Source organism: Rhipicephalus microplus, chromosome 1, assembly GCF_043290135.1.
Source record: "Rhipicephalus microplus isolate Deutch F79 chromosome 1, USDA_Rmic, whole genome shotgun sequence".
Lineage (NCBI taxonomy): Eukaryota > Metazoa > Arthropoda > Arachnida > Ixodida > Ixodidae > Rhipicephalus > Rhipicephalus microplus.
Window position 1 is genome coordinate 210,319,688 of NC_134700.1, and position 8,300 is coordinate 210,327,987.

The 8,300-nt window shown below is 45.7% G+C and overlaps 1 non-coding gene across 1 annotated transcript; it reads left to right on the plus strand.

Moving 5' to 3' along the window:
- The first annotated feature begins 6,012 nt into the window (after positions 1–6,012).
- Positions 6,013–6,084, plus strand: TRNAP-CGG (transfer RNA proline (anticodon CGG)). Its single transcript has one exon. It is a non-coding gene; the product is annotated as a tRNA-Pro (tRNA).
- The last annotated feature ends 2,216 nt before the right edge of the window (positions 6,085–8,300 follow it).

The window sequence follows — 8,300 nt, forward strand, 5'->3', positions numbered from 1 at the left end:
CTGCGTCTTTTCTCAATCATCTCTCCGACACTTCTGAACTCCCATAGACGCGAGTGCTCCAGCGCCAAGTTCCACACTTCTCGATACGTGACACGCTTCTCTATCGACGCAACTACGCATCAGAGGGGTGCAAGTGGCTGCTCATCGTTACACGAACACCGAGGTCGCAGATTTGTTCCTCTTTCCACGCTGACCCACAATGTGGCCATGCAGGAGTCTTCAAAACTTACGAAAGGCTTCGACATCGTTACTACAGGCGTGGTATGCGTCCTTTCGACCGCAACTTCGTCCACTCTTGTGCCGAATGTCAGCGTCGAAAATGTCCACCGCACGCCTTCACCGGTGAACTGCAACCTTTACCATGTCCTTCCCGACCCTTCGAACGGGTCGGAATAGATTTTATGGGCCCCTTCCATTGACTCCAACTGGTCACAGGTGGATAATCGTTGTTATCGACCACCTTACGCGCTATGCTGAGACCACTGCTCTTCAAACGGCTACAGCACAGGACGTTGCCACTTTCCTACTGCGTCATTTTGTGTTGTGTCATGGAGACACTCAAGAACTCCTCAGTGACCATGGCCGCGCCTTCTTGTCCGAAGTCTTTGAAAAATTGCTCGCTGAGTGTGTTATTGTATATCGCACATGTACCGCTTACCACCCTCAAACCAATGGGGCTACCGAGCACTTTAATCGTACTCTCAGTGATAGTCTCTCTGTGTACGTGACACCTGATCACTCTAACTGGAACTTAGTTCTCCCATTGATTACATATGCCTACAATACGGCAACGCAAGCTACAAAAGGTTTCTCCCCTTTTTACCTCCTCTACGGCCGTCACCCATCCCACACCATTGACACCATTGACACCATTCTGCCCTATCGATCGGATGTGTCTGAGTGCCTGCCGTTCTTGGACGCCGCCATACACGCAGAAGAATGTCGCCAGTTAACTCGTCGCTTCACCTCCGATGACCAAAACCGGCAAAAAGCAATTCATGATGCCCAGACCTCAACTCCCGTTTTTCTTCCGGGTGCCCTTGTGTGGCTGTCAGTGCCGCATCGCACACCTGGGCTCTCTTTCAAACTCCTGCCAAAGTACGATGGGCCATACCGTATTCTCGAACAAACTTTTGCAGTAAGTTACCTCACTGAGCCTCTTACGCCACCGTAAGACTTGTGACGTCGCAACCGCAAGGTTGTACACGTCCAGAGACTCAAGCAGTTCCATGGTTCTATGCCGCCTGCACAGGACTAAGTCGCCAGGATGGCTCCTTTTTTCCGCGGGGCCATTGTAAAGAAGAGGAAGTACTGTGGTGCAAAGGCAGCATATATATATATATATATATATATATATATATATATATATATATATATATATATATATATATATATATATATATATATATATATATATATATATATATATATATATATATATATATATAGCCATGCTTTGCCCTACCGCGGTGGTATAGTGGCTAAGGTACTCGGCTGCTGATCCGCAGGTCGCGGGATTGCATCCCGGCTGCGGCGGCTGCATTTCCAATGGAGGCGAAAATGGTGTAGGCCCGTGTGCTCAGATTTGGGCACACGTTAAAGAACCCCAGGTGGTCAAAATTTCCGGAGCCCTCCGCTACGGCGTCTCTCATAATCGTATGGTGGCTTTGTGACGTTAAACCCCACATGTCAATCAATCATGGTGTATCGAAGATTCCAGTGTGATCACTAGCGGCCGCGTAAGTTGCGCAAGAAACTGTACATCACGCGTGGTGCGCGTAATCTCATCGGAGGTTTCTAAGATTATCTGGATAGTCCCCAGTCATTCGGGCGCGGTTCGCGAAGACAGCGTTACATGCGTGATGATGAGGTAAGAAAAACAGAAAGGAGCGCGCGGCGGCATCACCATCACCAACCTTACAAATTGTTGCTATCGCAGTCATCGCTACGCCAGTGACACAGATTCTTAATTTGTTTCTAGTTTATCGCAAAAAGCTCGCCGCACCAGCAACCGCGGAGCACAGCACAGGCTCGGCGGTTGCTCGGCGATGGCGCGGAGAGTTTTTTGCAACAGCAGTGCCCTCTTTATAGCGTACCTAACAGCTTTGCTTTCAAACTATAAATAAGAGTCACATAATGAGGTGTGCGCACGAACGCCAACTTAACAAGAACCGTGGCGCAAGATTCATGCGTGATCCGAAATACGATGTTAGATATGCAGGCGGAATTTATTTTAGATGCGAGTGCGTCGTTTGTGCAGCCCGCGCGTGTTGCTGGGTCGGCGATGAAACTCTCGACTAAATTTGGCGTTCCACGCTCAAATTGCCATTTAGGCGCTGCTTGGCGCAGCTGGCCATATTGGAGCATCACGGTACAATTGGCGCAGATCTTCCACCCCAAAACCACTATACTTGGTTATGAGGGATGCCATCGAGTAGGGCTTCGTAAATTTCTGTCATCTGGTGCTCTTCAACATACACTGACATTGCACAGTATATGTACGCACTTCCACCATTTTGCCTCCATCCACGGCCGGGGTCGAATACACGGCTTTCGGCTCAGCACCCGAGGACTGTAACCGCTAAATCAGCGCAGCGGACGGTCGCACATTCCATAGCAGCGGACAATATCGCATTACGGTCGTAATGAAATGAATATAATTGGTTTCATCACACTTCCACGAACAGTAAGCTAAAAGTGAAAGGCGAGCTGTGTAGCACGTAATGAAATACACTATTCCGCATGGCTTTCGTTATGTACTCTGGAAACATAAAAAAGCGTAATTTAAATAAAGCGTCTTATTTAAAATGCTCATATTTGGAAGAAAGCGATTTCCTTTCCTAATTTCGGCCTTTCTTTCTGCTTCTTTTTGAGTTCTCAAAGCGATTTTCACTGGCAGAGAAAACGGCATGGCTAATTACCTTCAATAGCGCAAAAAAAAAATAATAATCCCTTGCTATGTATCGCCAACAAATAATAGCAACCTGTGGCTTGTTTCTACATATTCTCAAAGAGTCATCGCCATCGAATAGACCAATATTTTCTTAAAATTAGCTTTTGCAGATTTTGCAAAACAGCAGCGACCAAAGTACGTCCTAACATCGAAGAACCTGTGCCACCGACTATACAACCAGACGAAATATATTGGAACAGATGACAAGAAGGGCAATACTGCCTTTCAAAATAGGGGTTTTTCAAGCACAGCCAAGTGACTTTTGCGCACGAATTCATTGAAAAAAAAAACACCTGATTCGCAATCGAGCAACCAACCGACCGTTCGTCCTACGACTTGCCCTTATCAGTCAGCGATCACGGTTCGCTCTTGTTCGCGATAGTCGACATCAAACTGATTTTTTTAATGCTTGGCCACTTGTGGGCAACTTGACGTGTGGAACATTCTTACTTAAGATGGCACGCGATTTTGACCCAAGGTGGCTGATTACTACTAAAACCCCTTATGCTAACCTATATGCTGATAACTCTACCATGTAGCGGACTTCCCACTTCGAATGAACAAAATGGGAATTGTTTTCATAGGTTCATTTGTTTGTTATATGCAGCAAAATAAATTGAACAATCATCCCAAAGAAAGCATTGAAGACATTGTAGTCTTTATCTTTCGTTGTATCTGTCAAGTGAATAAGGTTAGCCGTCGCCGAGTAACGGTGACAACTTTTTTGTTTGTTTTCTACTTCAATACGAAAGATGAGAATCATACTACGCATAATGTCCCTTTTTGTCGGTGGTATTCGAACTCCCAAGTTCCGCACATAGCGTCCTATTCTCTACCGCTTACAGAAAAAAAGGCCCTTCTTTCATTCATTCCTCGGCATCTGGAATTGTGGGCAAGCAGAAACTCGACATTGTCTCAAATATTGTGTTCCCCGTGATCTTGCGTTACCATGCGCACATTGTGTATCCACAACACCTCAACAAGAATTCTTGGCGTCCTTACAGCTTCGCGACCTTCACTATCATCCGGTGGATTATCTGTGAAGACCTATAGCCATGCCGTACATTCGTCTACAACGAGTCATCTTCGGGTTCCGGCCTCTTGCTTGCCTTCCGGGGAATGCGTCATGCAGCACAGCCCATTGATGTGGCCTGCCTTCACTCCGTTTAGGGACTCCCTTCTGTGTTGGTGCTCATCACTGCGCTGTGACTAATGGCGGATGAAAACTGGCTGACAGACTGTATCTCACTTTGCCCCCGTGGGACATGCCAGCATTCTCCTGATTCACACCGGGGTCTGTGAAATGATGTGAAACATTCTCACGCCAGAGTACGTCAGTGTTATTGTACGGTGATGTTCCAAGGACCATCTCAAAGCTTCCAGATAATGTCGCACCCCTAAATATTACGCTGTTCGGCTGCAATACAGAAAATCTAGTGTTTCTAGTGACTGTCATACCGTTAGAGACCCATATTGTTGAGTTGCACAAGCGTAATGTCTGGTGCATTGTTTTTCCATTCTTGTATTTCGCCACCATATACGACTACAGTGAAATTGGTCAACCTATTTGCATGTTTTTCTTATACATGATAGACGAATCATTTCACATTGTGCCATTTAGTGGCATATTGATGCTTTTTTGCTTTGAACTGCATGGAAAGCTGGGCAACTTGGATAAATCCATCTAATCAGTGTTACCGGCAGGCTCCCTTCTTGCGTCATGTATTCCCACGTGTTCGTTGCGCATCCTACGCTCTTCCATTTCGCCCATTCACTACTGAACTCGGTGCTCCTTTAGCTTGGCCTTGAAGTTATTTTACGGACGTGCTCTCAGCAGGTTATCGTTTGTTCAATGAAGAGTGTCAGCTTAGGCATCGTCACGTCTGGGTAATAGACTCCATTTCTTTGGAATCCTTTTGTTTTTCTTTTATCCTGCTTAGAGAGCATTTGGCAAAACTGTGGAATGTTTTTTCAAGAAAGAACAGCTGTTTGCTTTTAATAAGACATGCTCTTCCTGTACAATAGAAAAAGTGAGTGTTTCAATTCTGGTGCTCGCTGACACGTGCCTCGGGCATTATTCTAGTTGAGACAGTCTGTGAGCACGTTAAGCTCGTCCCGGTGCTTTTTATTGCTACCTCTCAATGCTGCCGAAATGCAGCATAAAGGCCACGCGTGTCGTTAAGGTCTTCTTTACCAAAGGCTGCAACGGTCCCCGCTGTTCTTGCTCTTGCAGTGAATGCGTTTGATTATTTTCAATAATTGTTCTGAGAGCTAATTGGTCTACATCATTAATAAACGCGGTATTTATTATCATATCTAACATACACGAATGAATAAATAAATATTGATAAATAATATTTTGAACCGAAACCATGTAGTACAGCTTGAACATATTTAGTGATTTATTCTGGATCACAAGCTAACCGAATGTTCCGCGGCAAACCAGACGTCCCTGCTTAAGAAACAGGTGAGGCAATCACCGCGCATGGCTCTAACAATAAGCGGAGGAGAACTTATGTGCTGACGGTAGTAGTCGTAGCCGCTCTCTCGCCTAGTCTCTGCAGGTACTTAATTGTTTTTAGTGTTTCATAACTAACAACAAAACACGTCGTAAAAAACACAGTATGGCCATTCATAAAACCTCCTGATTCGCGCTATATGGATACAATTTTCACTGAAATTGACCAAGCTGTGACCTTCCAAACAAGAGGCATCGAACGACAGCGCTAGTGCTAGGCGCACTTAGAAGTGGAGAGGTATGAACGAGCGGGCCATTCAGTTCGAGGCATGAGAAGACGAGCCGCGGACCCTAACGCCACGGGAGGACGCGTCGACACCTGTCATTCGAAGCAAAATCCCCCGACTGTCAAAGATTGCAACGTACGCACAGCCACAACATGTTGGTTTAATTTATATGAAGTGCTCTTTTCTAACGTAGCGAGCAAAGTGTAGGCCCCCGGAATATTACAACACTACCCATAACATTCCTGCTCTGGTAGTTTACGCCGTTTGTGGCATGATAAAAAAAGAATGGATGTGCATTTCCCGAAACCGTAGTCGGCTCGTTGGTCTAGGGGTATGATTCTCGCTTCGGGTGCGAGAGGTCCCGGGTTCAAATCCCGGACGAGCCCAATTTTTTTTTTACCATTGTGCTTTGACGAGCTCCTGTCTGCTTAGCCTTCCACGAACGTCAAGCAATTTCGCAATTTATTTCGAGATTGCGCATCACTACTTCAAAAAATCTAACACCACTTATAGGCGTCTTTTTGGTGTTCTAAATTGACATGACAACTTTACTGGAGTCCTGTAAGTCTGATACTTAGGGAATTCTGGCCTACAGATTGATATGCTATACTTTACCCTCTCCCCCCTCTTTTATTTATTTCGACGGCGATGAAAAGCTTGAGGCCCGTGTGCTTAGGTGCACGTTAAAGAACACCAGATGGTAAAATTTTCGGAGCCCTCCACTATGGTGTCTCCCGGGATTATATCTCATTTTTGTGACGTTAAACTCCAATAATTATTCTTATCTCTTCGCCTTTCCTGCATAATTACATGCAAGGCTGTGCTGTTCTTTATGCTCTATCCCTTCCTGGTTTCCCTTCTTCTCACCCTCACTTCCCTGTCCAGCCCCCAGTGCTGTACAATACTCTATATGACGCCTCCTCTAGAAATATGTCTGCTGCGTCACTCGCTAAACCATTGCAGCCGTCCTGCGTTGAGTTGTGGTCGCTTGTCGAGAGATGACGCCCAGCTCTACCCTCTCATGCGCCATCTTGGCGCCCCGTTCTACACCACCCAACGATCAAGCGGTGTCAACACATGCAAGAAATACCGAGGGTAGGCGAATACAAGTACGTCGTAGTATGGATAAATGAGGGTGATAGATGTGTGGAGGTACAGGAAAGAACATCGGAAGAAAAGGTGAAGAGGAATGCTGCATGCTGCAATAATGAAGTACAGAGCAAGTATAATATATTATATTATATATATATATATATATATATATATATATATATATATATATATATATATATATATATATATATATATATATATATATATATATAAGCAAGTGCGGCAAATCCACGTATGAAGCGCCGGAAGTAAGAAGATAGCCCAAGAAAGCTGTGCAGGTCCTTTTGACGTAGTGGACGAGAAAAATCGAGGACTGCGGCAAGCCGTCCTCGATTTTTCTCGGGGTCCGGCCGAATTTCTTCGTTGCTGACGAGGTGGCCGAGAACCTTGATTGTCTTGCTAGTGAAGGTACATTTCTTGGTGTTAAGCTGTAGACCGGCTTTTGCAAGGCATGTCAGGACTTAATCAAGACGTTGTAGATGCTGCGAGAACGTGAGTGAAAACGCTACTATGTCATCGAGATAGCACAGACATGTTTTCTATTTCAAACCACGCAATACGCAGTCTATCATGCGTTCGAAGGTGGCGGGTGCAACACAGAGTCTAAACGGCATCACATTAAACTCGTACAACCCATCTGGTGTTGAAAAGGCGGTCTTCTCTTTATCAGATTCCGACATTGGTATCTGCCAGTAGCCTGACCTAAGGTCGAGGCTAGAAAAATACTCGGCGCCCTGTAATGAAACTAGTGCGTCGTACCGAGGACGAGGATAAACATCTTTGCGCGTTATTTTGTTTGGCGCACGGTAATCGATGCAGAAACGCACTGTCCCATCTTTTTTTTTTTTTTTGAACGAGAACAACTGGGGATGACCAAGGGACTCGAGGAAGGTCGTATGATGTTGCGTTGTAGCATGTCTGAGTCGTTTTCCTCGATGATCTTGCATTCTGCCTGAGACACGCGATATGGACGTCGATGTAAAATACGAGAGCCGTCAGTCTGGATGCTGTGAGTAGCGGTGGTAGTCATGCTGAGAGGACGGGCGAGTTCACGTCAAATAGAGAACGGTGTCTATTCAACAGGGCGAGCAAATCTTCAGTTTGAGCAGGTGTTAAGTCAGTGCTTATGGTTGCCGACACAGGTGTGGAAGAGGCATTGAATGGCAGCGATTGTGGCTTCGGGACATCGTTGTGGTTGTTCGGAAGAGTAACAATCGCAACAGGCTCACTGTCCACCGCACAAGATACTGATGAGACACAGGGGAGGAGTACACTCTCGGGCGTTCGATTTAAGGCGGTTAGGTAGGTAGACCCATCGAAGAATCGAATAAGCTCTGGTGTGATCACAATGCCCCTTCGTAGGGTATTGATAGATTGATATGTGGGGTTTAACGTCCCAAAACCACAATATGATTATGAGAGACGCCGTAGTGGAGGGCTCCGGAAATTTCGACCACCTGGGGTTCTTTAACGTGCACCCAAATCTGAG